We start from the raw sequence: 14,745 nt of genomic DNA, 5'->3' as shown, positions 1-14,745 counted from the left end.
CACTTTATGCCAACCTTTTATTTTCCAAGTGTGCATTTTTCTTCTTCTTTTCATAACTTTCATGTATCTCCTTATATTTTATGATTACCATCACCACTATTGCCACTTCCATGAAACCTCTTTTCATCCTGCATAGATATATATGGTAGACTGGAACTGGTGTTTTCTCTTAACATGTTCACCAAACAGATTTATGGGAAACAGGATACTTTTTTGTAGTGTTTAATTTCAGAAAAAAATGATGAGTGGGAATGTTTGGACAATTTATGTTGTTGATAATCCCTTACAGTAACACATTTTTCCTGCTAATGTATGTTTTCCTGCTTTAACAAAAAGTATGGAGAGGGGCACAATCAAAATATCTCTGATTGCAGCCAGATTCCTGGCAAAATGAATAGGAAGATCTTAGAATAGAGTGTGCCACCAATGCTTTCACAGTGCCTCTCATTTTCCACTGCCGCTGATTATAAATACAGTGAAGACAAACCTGAAAAGCCTTTTAAAATAATTTTAAAGTAGTGTTGCATTATCTGTGGGTTTTATGGAAATTTGTGGCCACAGTTCATGGTTCAATATCCCCTACCTCTAATAGAAATAACTCTGTTGTAGGAAATTGACTGATGCTTTGTGAATGATCATTTATTCATAGTTTTAATTATTCTTTTAAGTCTCTGTAGTACATAAGCCCTCCTCCATGATTCTTTATGTCTTTTCTCTACAGGACTAGTTCAAAATAATGAAATTATTATTTTCTTACATCCACAGATTTTTATATTTCTTTTCTCAGACTTGTGTGGACTATATATAAGACTTAGTAAACTTTAAACTAAAAGGCTCTTGCATGTCTTTTCATGTTGATCAAATCAAATAACAAAATCCATAGGAAGCTCTCTTAGAAACATATGCTATATTTTATATAATACGATTATACATGCACATAAAAATAAACAGATTTAATAACAGACATTTTAAAAAAATACCAAAGTGAAGAAATTGCTGTGATTTGTCAAGGTTTTACTTTTTATTTTTTTTTTAAAACAAATCTCTGCTATCCAGTTGCTTATATTGAATTTAAATTAAACCTTAAATGAAGAACTGATACATATATAAAACTAATGGATAAAAATCCTGTTTACCAATTAGTTAAATCCAATTAACACTTAAGCTGATAATTGTATAAGCATCTAGTATGAAAAAGAAAAAATATGCTTAGAGCTGTTGTCTACAGAATGTGTAGGAAGATATTTGTACTGGGAAATTGTTACTGTACTGAGACATTGAGTAAAATGATAATTTCACTGTGGTAAATCTGTGATTGCTACTCCTGAACTCAGGAGTAGCAATTGCTTGTTGTTGAAATAGTGTTTTCCAGCAAAAGAACATCCACAAATCTAAGGGCAGTACCCATGCTCAGGTATCAACATGGGTACATCTGCTACTCAGTAACAGGTGTTATGATGGGAATACATGATTTTCAAAAACTGCAATTCTATGCTAGCTATCTGGAAGACATCTCTCCAGAAAGGCAGATTATATCTGAATAGTTTTATGTGTTATAGTGCAGTACAAAATCCGTATTTCCTCAGCTATGACCCTTTCTCATTTCCAGAGTTTGCTTTGACAGCAGGAAAATTCACTTCTATTTCCACATGGCACAGAGCCCAGGCAGTTAGTAGGCTTTTCATGGAACAAAGTTCGTAAGTGATAATTTATAGATGCAGGATATAAACGCTCACTTTTTGAATTTTATATTGTTTTTAAGGGCTTTTCTGAATTATACAAAATTAACTCAGAAAGGCATATGATAGTTCTGGTGCTCCACAATATATCTCACCAAACAATAAATGGCCTCTGTGTTGACTTTCAGTATAATATTTGATTTCTTATCATTTATGTATTTATTTATTTATTTTAAAATCCCCGTGATATTATGGTGGCATTAATGTAAAACAGAGAAGCAAAGTAAGAAGTGCAATTATTACCTATCTGCTGTATCTCTGTTAATTGAGGGGTGATAGAGACTGAAATGAAATGCATTTTGTTACATCTGCACCATGATCACAGAGCTTCTCCTTTAATTTAAACACTGAATGAAATAACTGCCTGAGAAATGTTACTCAGAATTACTGCTATTCCTCTGTAACAGAGTTCACACAGTCATGGCTTCATTAGTGAAGTGGAAAGATGTCACTTTATTGAGTGCATACCAATACCAATAAAAAGAAAACCTGAGTGAATGAATGTATGCCACTATTGCCATTAGTTCTTTTCTCTCTGTGAGTGCTCTCACATAACCTAGACTCCTGGACTGGGTTATAGGGCCATGAATGAGGCACTGTATGAAAACTTTTTGCCCAATTTGATAAAAGCTAAGGAAAGAAGAATACTGGTGCATTTTGCAGGTATGAAGAAGATGACAGTTCTTGGAATTCGTAGTAGGAAAAGAAGACTCCATTAGTCCTGTGAAGATTTTTCTGTTTTTTACTTCTCCCATCATGGCGTGAAGGATTTGCTTTGCCCCACCAATTTGCTAGTTAAGAGTTTATCTGAAGCAGGAATTGTTGGAAGCCTCTGACATGCAGTAGCCAAATTTGATGCACAGCACATTGAAAAAGCAGTCCTTCTTTAGTGAAGGGTGGAGGGTGCTTATAAGCCATGGTGTTCATTCATCTGGCAGAAGGTCCGACATTCTTCCAGGTCTGACCCTCTGCCTGAAGAGTCCAGGGCTGTCGGTAGTTCAGCAGTTCTTCATTTGGTTCTTCCTTTGTTCCCATTTTTATAGGGACTTAAGCTTTCTTTATTACATTTCTCCTATCTCCTTTGTCTTTTCAGCACATATGGGCTTTTTGCATGTTAGATACCTTCTCTTTGTTCTCTGCTAAAACCAGTCCTATTCATTTCTCAGTGTTACATTGCTTTAGGAACTTGTACTTGACCTTTTTGGATCTGTGCTTTCAACCCTCAGGCATTCTCCTGTTCTTATACTTTCATGTATGTTCTTATACTATTTTTTATTTTTTGCTTTAATCTTGTCCTTTATTTTGGGGGCCCCTGCTGCTAAGGGAAACTGATGTCAAAATGGCTACCTAACAAAAGTTTGTTAGACCTGAGGAAGCTCAATACCCTGAGTCATGATCAGGACTATCCACTTAAGGCCTTGTTTTATTACTTAGGCACCATAATTTGGAGGAAAATTCCATTATTTAAAAAAAAAAAAAAAAAAAAAAAAGGACAATTGTCAAGTGGTCATTATTACTTTTGCTAATTATAAGCCTGTATTTGAATCCATTAGATAATCGGGTATATTGTATATGTGTTTTATATGTGTTTTGTTATTTTTTTAAGAACAAAAAGAAAGAACAAAAAGTTAAACCAGTATACTAGGACTTGGGAGATTTGTGTTCAGTTCCCAGCTCCTAGCCAAGTTCAGGTTTGCCTTTGTTGACTGTTTGTATTTTGCCTTTATTTTTATGTATTTTTTTACTTTGCATTCCAAGCTTTTTGATACAGTCATTGTCGCATACTGTGATAGCACAATAGGATACCTAGATATTATAAGGTAAGAGTAGCAATAGATATTTGTCAAGTAAATAAAGATAAAACTCTTTGACTTAGATGTAATCTAAGAGTCTTTTGTTTCACTAATATATATGAAGTACCAAAGTAGATCTTCCTCTAAAATAATTTTATTTCAACAAATGAGTCTCAGATACTTTTCTTAAATGCTCATGAGAGGCCAATATTTAGGTATATGTCCCTTACACATTAGGACAGAAAAGATTATCAGAAAGTGAAAACAAATAGCTTCATTACTTCTAAGTGTTTCTTTTTGTAAGTGGGAAGGTTACTGGTAAAAGATATGGGAAAAAAAAAACAGCAACACACAAAACACAAAATACATGGTCAACAGCATGTTCCTTTTGTATTAGCAAAAGATAGAGTTAATTTTCTTCATAGTAGATCATATGGTGCCATGTTTTGGATTTGTAATGAAAACAGTTTTCATAACAAACTGATGTTTTATTTGCAGAGCAGTGCTTGCTTGCACAGAGCCAAGGACATTTCACCTTCTTACACTGTCCTGCCAAGTGAGGAGGCTGGGGGTGCAGAAGGAGCTGGGAGGGGACAAAGCCAGGACAGCTGACCCAAACTGGCCAAAGGGATGTCCCGTACCATATGGCATCATCCTCAGCAATAAAAGTTGGGATATTTGGCCCGGGGATGGGGGACTACTGTTGCTTGGGAACTGGCTTGAGCATTGGTTGGCTGGTGGCAAACAATTGCATTGTGCATCGATTTTATTATTTTTGTCTTATATTTTTATATTTTCTTTCTTTCCTTCTATTATTCTTTCCTTTCTTCCTTTCTTCCATTCTCTCAACCCATGAGTTTTTAACTCATGGATTAACTCATGGGATAACTTCTTGGCCTTATGGTTCTGTTCCCCCCATCTAGATGGGGAAGGAGTGGGGAATGAGACTGCAGCTGTGTGGAGCTTAGCTGTTTACCAGGGTTAAACCAGAACAGGAGGGAATGCGAAAGAGCCTAAAGTATCTTGAATTTTTAAGTTTTCTCCCGAGGCTCTCGAGGCTCTCCCGATTTTTCCTGATCTTTAGGTATTTGTAATGAGATATTTGAGCTAGCAGTTTAACTACAGTTATGGTTAGTCAGGAGAAATCAGTACTTGTACAGCACAGTTCATTTGACATATTTTCGATATCCAAAAGAGGATTAATGACACTATTTACTATCAGTAGAAACTATAAAGTCATTCAGATGCAGACAGCTATATATGGTAAATGTCTAAAGTTAGATGAGATGAATCATACTAAAGATCAAGTACTTAAAGGCTACTAGAGAAGGCCTTAATTTTTGTATGTGTTTTTCCAGTATCATCTCTAGAATCAATATCCAATGGCCAACCCTATTGCTACATTAGTACCATGCTACTGAATAATTTCTGGCTACCTAAATCCACTAGAACTTCCCACATTTGTGAGAGTCATTAAAAATGCACACCAACAGCCAAATTTCTGATTTATTTATCCTTTTTTTATTTATTTTATTTATTTTTTATTTTTTTTTAACAAGTACATTTCTCAAACAAACATAGAAAATCACTGGAAGAGTGATTATTTTTAATAGAATAACAGAATAATTCACAGAATAATTATTTTTGATCTGGTAGATTTTTTCTTTAAACATATAATTGAAGAACAAAAAGCTGTAGAAGCTTACTTTCTGCAAATTAATAATTGTACAGTTCACAATAAAGGTCCTTGATGGCACAACGATACATATATATACTTTAAAATAAATATGGGCAGAGGCAAGATGAATCACTAAACATAATTAAATAAATTGAGATTATCCTCACTTCTTTTACTGTACAGAAGACAAATGACCTTCTAAGCCAAAGGCCTGCACCATTAGCTGTTAAGTAATATATATATATATATAAATAAAAAAGGAGCTTGCCTTTTATAATTAAGCTACAGTTTCACAATCCATTGAGGGCAAAGATACATTTGTACACTTACTATGAAGCCAAACAACAATTAGAAGTGTGGAAACCATCAGATAAGGGGGACTTGTTTGCACAACAATTAGAAATATTTCTTCCACTTTCCCATCTCAATAACTCAATCTACTCAATTTATAGTTAAATAAAAGCATTGCACATTTTAAGGAAGCCTGGTATAGAAGGGTGGTATGCAACTAAGTTATATTGGTTTGGTAGGATTTTTTCCCCCTAAAATTCCTATCTTACATTTTTTTTACTTTATCTCTGATTTTTCTTTTCTACAGAAGCCATTAAATGGGAGTCTGAGTTTCAGCTAGCTTAAATGGGACTGTAGAAGTTTTCAAAGTAGTTTTATAGCCACTTTGGGTCAAGATGAAAAACAAGCCAACAATTTTGTATGTCCAGGGATGTAACAGGTCTTTCACATTTACCTGATCTATATTTTTATCTCACACTGGGAAAGAAGTATTAGAAGAGGTTTAAAAGGTAATGAATAGGAATTAGGAGTTATATGTCTCACTGTCCTTTGTGCTTTGGAAAATATCTCCTCCAGTGTATTTGAGGCTTGATCTAGCTTCCACTGAGATCAGTGAGAGTCTCATATTGATTTTTAGGGAGAGCTAGATCAGGCCCTTGTTACATTACCTAAATCCTGACTAGACCAATATGTGTATGAACTGGCAGTGATCACCTGAAGATGAAATGCTAGCTTTAAAAAACACTGTGCTGTCTTTTCTGTGGCAGAAAGGGAAAAAAAAAAAACAAACAAAAACAAACAAACAAAAAAAAACAATTGTACATGTATAGCGGAGAGATGAGGTGCTGCTGGCAGTGCTGGCAGTTTGGATCCTGTACAATAGACTTTTGATCATCACTCCACCAGTCCAGCAAAGATATAAAATCATAGTTAGTGTGTTTCTGCACATAATGAGATAAGTAGAAGTTTTTAGTTAGCCATTCAGTGCAGACATTTCTACTGACCTCCTGCAGGAAATAGGTTCTTGATGCAATCTCCTATTGATTGAACTGCCAGACATTAACTGATGGCCAGCCTTTGAAGGATACTGTTTTAAGAAACCCTGTGATGCTCTTTCACAATTCCTTGTCATATGCTTAGACCTGAGATAATCTGAAGGAGAAAAAGTGATGGAAATTGAAATAGTGTCATACACATTTTACTCTCTCATTAGGACCAAAATGAAAAAAGTGGGATCAAGAAGCTAACGTAGATAGGACTTTGGGTTTTTTTGAACAGGGAGGGCACTGCCTACATATTAAGACAAGGAGACATTTATTGTATATTGATCCACATCTAATCTGGGCTGTCTGTGGAGCAGGCTGGCCCAATGCCAGCCCCTATCTCTGGCTATTGACATTTTCCAGCGTAAGGACCAAACAAAGTTTTAAAATTGGTCTAAAGGTTTTGTATTGAAAGCATAAGACATCATAGAGAAGGCTCTTAATAAGAGTTCAAAAAATTAGGGACTAGAAATAATAGTGTGATGGCAAAATATATCCAAGTATTTCAATGTATGTCAAAGTATACATGTCCCAACATATGTATGTCCATACTTCTACTGACATTAATGAAAACACACCAGTGGAAATTATTCTGGATCTTGGCTGGAAACTGATACATCTACAACTGATACAGATATATCACAGTACCTAATGCTTAGTGTCAAAGGAGGAGAAACTCTGCCCAGTTTTTAATAGAAATGGGACTAGATTAGAATTCAGAGATATTAAATAAAGCTTTGAAGGACAACTTTTAAGAAGTGGAGTTTTACCAGAGGAATAGTACAAAAGAAATAAAATATCATTCCAATTCCCCTGTGATTTAATACAGAAATTTGTAGTAATTCTCTAAATGTGTTTAAATTTCCTAAATACTTCTAATTTATTAAAAAGGTTTAATTTCTGAGACATAAAACCCTGGTATATGCCAAACTCTAAGTGCAAGTAGCATGGCAGTGAAGGTTATAGAGGATGAAAGCACAACACAAATCTTACTCTTAAATTGAATTATACCCCTTACAGTCATTTTAAATTGGTCGAAAACTACAAGGAAATCCCCCTAGCTCATGAATACTGTGCTTAAAAAATAAATAAATAAAAAAAAGCTATCTTTTTTTTCTTCACACATTCTCAGGATGATGTCTTTTATTGCTTAAAGTATTTAGAAAATCCCATTAATAGTGTTTTTTTTTTTTCTCAAAATTTGTTATTCTTGAAAAAAATCATAAATTGCAAAAATATTAATTTGTTCAAAAAAAAATTAAAAAATCCCATAATCCTATTGCATTGGGATTCATTACCCTTCTGCATAGTATCAACTAAGAAAAGTAAGAAGTGGGTGCTGACAAATACATTAAGAGTTATTTAGACAAATCTAGGAACCACTGTATCTGAAATAACAAATTTGTAGTAAAAATAAATGATGATTTCATTGGAAGAATATATTAAACATTTTGCAGATGATTTCTAACCTAGAAAGAGTCATGATCCCACAGCTTATTTAATACAGATAGATATTATGCCCATACGGAACAGCTTGCAGGATCAGTTTTAATCTGTTAGACATATGATATACTTAACAGTTGGAACAAACAGCTCTAATTTGGGTATAATCCAGAATGAGAAGCAAACCATGGTATTATTTTATGCAAGGTGATGCTATTGAGGACCACCATCTTATGGTTTGATTTGTAGCTTTAATATGAGGACATTAATAGAAACACTAAGAGTTAAGAAGTATCAAGAAAGGACAATTTGTCCCTTCCTATGATATGCAGTTTCATTTTATGGAAGCAGTAGTTTTGCATTCTGTATTTTGCAAGGAGGTATTTAGTGATTGTGCACCATCAGCTACGATCATTATGATCACATTTGCTTGTATGACAGGGAAATCTAATTTCTAGCTGTCTCTAGGTAATTTCTAGCTTGTCTTTTTTCAGTTTTACTTTCAACTTAAGCATGTAGTTCTATCGGTGAGTTTGGTATCATGATAGAGGCAGCCCCAGCTGTGAATTTCACACCCTCTGTGTAATGTGGAGTTGTATTTTGTGGGTGAAACATGACTGCTACAGAGGCAAGCAAGACCAGTGGAGTGTGACTTTGCTGATGGACAGGCTATTCCACATTTTTACATAACATGTTGCATTAATGAAGGAGATAGTTAGAAAAAAGGATAATGCAGCATCTGTTGGGTATAGTAGATTTCTGAAATAATTCAGGTTTGGAATGAAGGTGAGCATTTGTCTCAGATGATGAGGGGCCCACTGGAGCTTATTGCTGATCCCACCAGCCAGTGGCCTGATTCATTCCTGCTGATTATTGATTAATTATTCATGATTTGGTTTAAATGCCATTATTTGCAAAAAATCTCAGACAGTGCCATAAAATATAATCTTGCCGACTACATACGAAAGCTATCCAGTGCCCTCTGTGGCATGCAAATTCTACAGCCATTTACTTCCTACTATGCAAGCACTGAAAGTATGACAGAGCCATCTGGAGTGCTGAATCTCTTAAGAAAAGATGAGCAATTAAAAAAAAAAATCCACCAACAACATGAAATAAGAACTTTAGTATCAGCTTTCCCCCATTAGCTCAAAACAACGTGTCAGTCAAGAGGCATGAAATGGATTAACAGATTCAGAAGAAGACAACCCGTTGGCATTGTCATATTCCTCATCTGCTGTGCAAGTAACACTCAGTATCAGCTTCATTTCATAACAGTTAAATGGCATTTGTCACTGTTAGATGTGACAGTCTTCTGTTCTGCTCCTCTGCCTTTTTGAACTGTGAGTTCATTTGCTAGTACATGTCAGTGAATCAATTATTTTATGACTCCATTTTATATTTCCTTTTTTTATTACATTACAAGCAGTGGGAAGGGGAAAGGAAAGCTGCTCCATAAATCAGCTTGGATAACCAACAGTTAGAGTGCTACAGCATACCTGCAGTGATCGTATCCTTGAACCAGAGGCAGAACAGAAATGTGCTGTGAATTAAAAATAAACAAAGCAAAAGAAGCACTACCCAGAAATAGTGGAATTTATTTAGAGATGTAGGAAATATTGTTGTTTACAACAGCCATTTAATTACTGATCCATGTACAGAACAGAACCTTGTCTGCTCCCACCCTTTCATGCTGAATATGATTCACAGAACTATTTAGTGCTGTATTTCTACAAAGTCAAGTGTTTTTTTTTTTATCTTCTTTTTCCTCCGGTGATAAACAGAACAGTAGGATTATTAGAATATCTGTATATTCTCTTTACATTACAGAAATGACACAATTGGCTGGGTGAAATATGTTTACTTTCAGGTGAGAGAATTTTATGGTACAAAAATGGGCAGGATACTTTTGCTAACCTTCTCTGCTTTGACAATTGCTGGGGAATGCTAAGTGAGTCACTGTAGCAGGTGTCATGAAACATCTGGGGAATAAGAAAATGTGTCACTTGCAATGTAGAATTCTTAAGACAAAACCCAACAGGCTGCCAAGCATGAGGAAAAGCCTTGGCTGTTGCATTTGTGTCTGACAGTAAACTACAGCAGCAATCCTTGAAACCAAACCTAAATATCCACCACTTATTAAGGAAGCAAAATGACCACAGAGACTTCATGATTATTATTTCTTTCCTATCTAAGAATACTGCAGGATGAGAGTTTCCCTGAGCCACTTACTCTGCACAGTAGCATTTGTTCACTTTCCATTGCCTTCTCATGAAGTGAAACAAAACCCCGCTCCTTTGGCCCTATATGCCTTTGGCCCTATGTGCTCCAACCCTCCCACCATCTTAACGAGCATCCATTGACTCTCTCCCAGTTGTTGACATTGCATTGCTACTGACAAGGCCCCAAACTGGATATGAGACGTGATCTGCTGAGTGCCAAATAGAGGGCAATAATCACTTCCTTCAAACTGCTGATAATACTCTTACTAATTAATGCAACCCCATATAAAGTTAACCTTCATTGTAGCACCAGCTGTTGACTTTGCAAGGATGTTCAGAACCAGGTGGCTTTACTGCTGGCTACTCTAGCATTGCTTGGAGCAGGTCTGTGGCATTATGGTTACTGCATGTTGGTTTAAAGAAGCAGAGCCAAGGAGCAGAAAAAGGATCAGAGATATCACCCTTACTAAGTTTGAAAATCAGTTTATTCAGAGGTACCCACGAGCACCTAATACGATATCTCCTGCCCTTGCTGTGACCTGTGTGAGCTCCAGGCAGAACTATAGTACTTGCAAGAAGAAGGAAGTGGTGGGAGCTATTTTAGTGAGAAACTATTAAAAGGTGGCAGTAGTAAACTCTTTTGTTTGAGAACATCAGATAGTACCGATGTCTTGCACAAAATAAAGGCAAAGCATTAAAGGAGGAGTGCAGGAGAAACTGCAGTATTAACATCCTGTTCTTAAAAAAAAATAATTACAATGCAACAACAGTGACATATTGTGAAACTTTTAAATTGAATTCATAAAATTAAATTAGTTTTTATTTCTATTTCTTTGGGGCAGGTGCAATGTATTCTCAGAGAACACAGAAAATAAGCAAAACATCCACAGCTGATGTGTTGTTTAACACTTGTATTTTAAAAAGGAAATTAATGTGTTAAAAGCAGCTGTTAGTGAGACTTTGCTGTCAAAACAGAGTACTCAGCAGTATGGTGATCCTGTGATGTTGTGTATAATTGGTAGATTACTAACTAATTTTTTTTTTTTTTTTATGATTACCACTCATGAATTATAGATATGCAGATTATGCCTAATACAAACTTAACTTCATCCAAGGTTTTAAGGTACTCAAAACTGATAGTTCAAGACCTTCTGCCCTGAAAGGTATCCATTCAGGATTAGCAAGGGCTAGTTGCTGCCCAAGGGAAGGGGAGTTGGGATCCAAGACTGACACCAAGGCAGGCAACCAAGGCAGGGAAGGGCAGAGACCTGACCGACAAGGGCACAATCCTAATTGCACACAAGTGAGATGAGCAGGGTGGGCCTGAGACTGGAAGCCACCATGAGCCTCAGTCCAGGAAAGGCAGGCAAAGCCATGAGCATCCTGACATCATGTGCCTAATGCCACAGGAGAAAATCTATAGTCACAGTCTTGAGTTTTTAGAAGACACTTCTATGTCAAAGAACTTGGAACACGAACAAATTAGTTGTGTTGAAGGTTAAGAGCTAAGAAGTTGCTGGAGCTGGAGCTCTGGAAGAAGGGTAAGAGAGTTCAGGTAAATCACAGAAATTACTGTTTTTACTGGAAGGGTATGTACTGACCTAGATAATTCTAAAATGTAAAATGTAGGAGAAATAGAAGGCTTAAATATATTAATATATATGATTTTTATTTTAAAAATAAATATGCTTGCACTGAGCATTTCTGGAAGTAGGTGGATTATGGTCTTTGTCCTGTAAGGTACTGAATACCTTAACTTCTGACACTATGGCATGAGGCTGTTTGCTACAACACAGAAATGTCCAGCCTCCTCAAGTGCTGTAGTCCCACAACAAGCTTTGCTCAATTATTACCAATTAAAAACAAGGTGAATTCTCTTCCTGCCTCCAATTCAGGAAATAAATTGAGCTCACATAGTGCAGAACAAGCACCTTGTTTTCTCCTTGCAATCTGGTTTATTCGGATACTTAAAAATGAAACCTATTCCACACACAATCAAACTGCAAACTGCATTTCACTCGTGTCACTTTGTCGATTCTTCCATTCTAATCTCAGCCAAATGGACTCAGAGATTTATACAGTATATGGACACACAGAAGTAAACAAACATAACGCTGATAAGGTGTGCTCTCTGACTTGCATTGTCTGTCAGGCAATGGAATGAGATAAGAACCCGTTCTGCTGTTACACAAGCACAGAAATGTTCTGTACCCCTTAGTGCAGAACTAGCTCCCACCATGTGAGGAGGAACAACCTACCCTCATACAAATCCTGTATATCCATGATCTGTCAGTCTAGGAAGAGAAAAAGACTGTCAGAGGAAAAAAATGTTTCCACCATAGGTAGTAGGACAGTTTTAGAGAAAGCAGATTTAAAAAGAAACATGAAATACCATTTTGCATGCAACTTTGCCTCACATCAGGTTCAACTCTCCCTAATCCATGAATCCATGTACTTTACAGCCTGGTACAAAGCCAGGGAATATTGCTTTCAAATGTGGTACTTGGTACCATAGCTGCTGGAACTTGGCAAACGAGTTTGCCAAGAAACTTTGGCTGACAACAATACAACAATCCGTGTTGCAAATAGTCAGAGGGATGCAAACACACTAGGTTATAGAATTTGCTAGTAAAACTGCAAAACGATACGTGATGAAGGTGTTTAGCATCATAGAAATTCATCAAGATCTACATCCAGTCTCATTAGCTGTCTCCAGATCTGTAGAAGAACCTGAATGTCATGAACACAAACAATTTGCATAAGAAATGTCCAAGCTTTGAATTGGAAACAAGATTAAAAGAAGAAACAGCTGTGTGTAATTGTCCATCCCCTGTGGAGATTAATATCACACATTACATGAAAAATCAGATTTGGAAATGAGGTTAACAGAAGAATTAACCAGAAGAGGGAGTGAGCAATACCTCCTACATAGTTCCCTGTTCATAGCCATGTCTTAACTGCTGTTCAGAGGCTACTCTGTCTTGAAAAATCATCCTCAAGAGGGCTGCAGGATTTGTTACCTTGCTACATTTAACACATTTACTAACGACAACAAATTGATTTTTATTTATCTGGCAAAGCAAACCGTGGTCTTTCCCCCCTAATATTTAATCCTCTTCAGCAGTGTAAATAATGAGAATGGCACTTGCAGATCTGATTAACCTGCAACTTCCTTTCTTAGCAATGAGCGATCAATACAAGTACCAACTCCGTTAAATAACCCTTATCACTTGAGCCTATGGCTGCAAGAACATAAGTATATGTTATATTTTGTATAATAATGATTAAAATGTAGTATAGCTCTGAAAAAAAGGAAAAAAATAAAAAGAAAAAATAAAAAGAAACAAAAGGTCCAGCTTCTGTAGTCTTCAAGAATTCTTTGTTAGTCCAGACATGCATGAGGTGAGAACTTTTCTCCTCCTGAGAACCCAGGGGACTTGTTTGCTGTTACCATTGCACTCATAATGTAAATCTCCTTTTTAGAAGTATGTCTATGGAACTTAGTGTTCTTACAGACTGCTGAAATGTCAGCTTCAATCAGATGAAAGTCTTCTAATTATCTGCAGAATAAGGGAAGAAAGCATGCCATGTTGACTTATCAACGTTTTAAACCCAATCTGAAAAGCAATCTTTTTAGACGATGAGAGTAACAGTTTCCAAGCTAGTAGTTCCTTGACTGGAACTACTGGTGGGGACCTACAGATCATTGTCAGAAATGTTGAAACTCTTGTGAATTCTTAAATGCCAAAATTTTAACTGTAAGTATTATAGTAGCAGCACACCAAAGGACTATTTATGGAATTCTTAGCATAGCATTGCAAGCTGGAGTGTGACAAACATTCCTAACCTTTTAAATGTTGTTTTCTCTAATGAATTTGGAAAACAAAGTAGGTGCATTGGATAGATAGATACTTTCAAATTTGTAAATGGCCACAAATCTTACAATTTTTGGCTATTCTGGAATACACTTTACTATTCATTTCTCTCTGAAATTAGATGTCCAGGAGTTGAAGATCAGGCTTCTGTAACAACTCCATTTCCCCATGGAAGCATTGTTCAGATCACATCGCTATGGAGGCTTCAGTAAAGAGAGTTACCTCCTTGTGATATGGAGCATACAGATGGTTTGTGCATACTATCTTTTGACCTCCTTATGTTCAGTAAATATGATGTGTCAGCTATGTAGCACAGATTCACAGTATAATTGGTTGAACATACTTGGAAACAGGCTCATTGTATTTCCTGGTTTGAGATTTCCAGACTCAAACAGCCTGGGCTGCTGGACATCTGGGAACTGATGGCTTAATGCCTTCTGTTGAAAAGGCTGGTAAATTTGTGTCACATGTTATGGCAGATGATACCTAACGAGGAAACAGGTCTTTGAGCTCCAGTAGAAAGCTATCATTAGACAGACTGACTATGCAGAAGTTGCTGGAATATTTCCTAGCTTGCAAGGAGAGCAGCTGTCTTACATCCCTGATAATTCAATGGTGAGGGGTGCTGTACTATTCATAGCACAAACATGATATCCTCTGT

This window comes from Oxyura jamaicensis, chromosome 2 (genome assembly GCF_011077185.1).
Source record: "Oxyura jamaicensis isolate SHBP4307 breed ruddy duck chromosome 2, BPBGC_Ojam_1.0, whole genome shotgun sequence".
NCBI classification, from domain to species: domain Eukaryota; kingdom Metazoa; phylum Chordata; class Aves; order Anseriformes; family Anatidae; genus Oxyura; species Oxyura jamaicensis.
Note: the sequence above shows the minus strand (reverse complement) of the source record.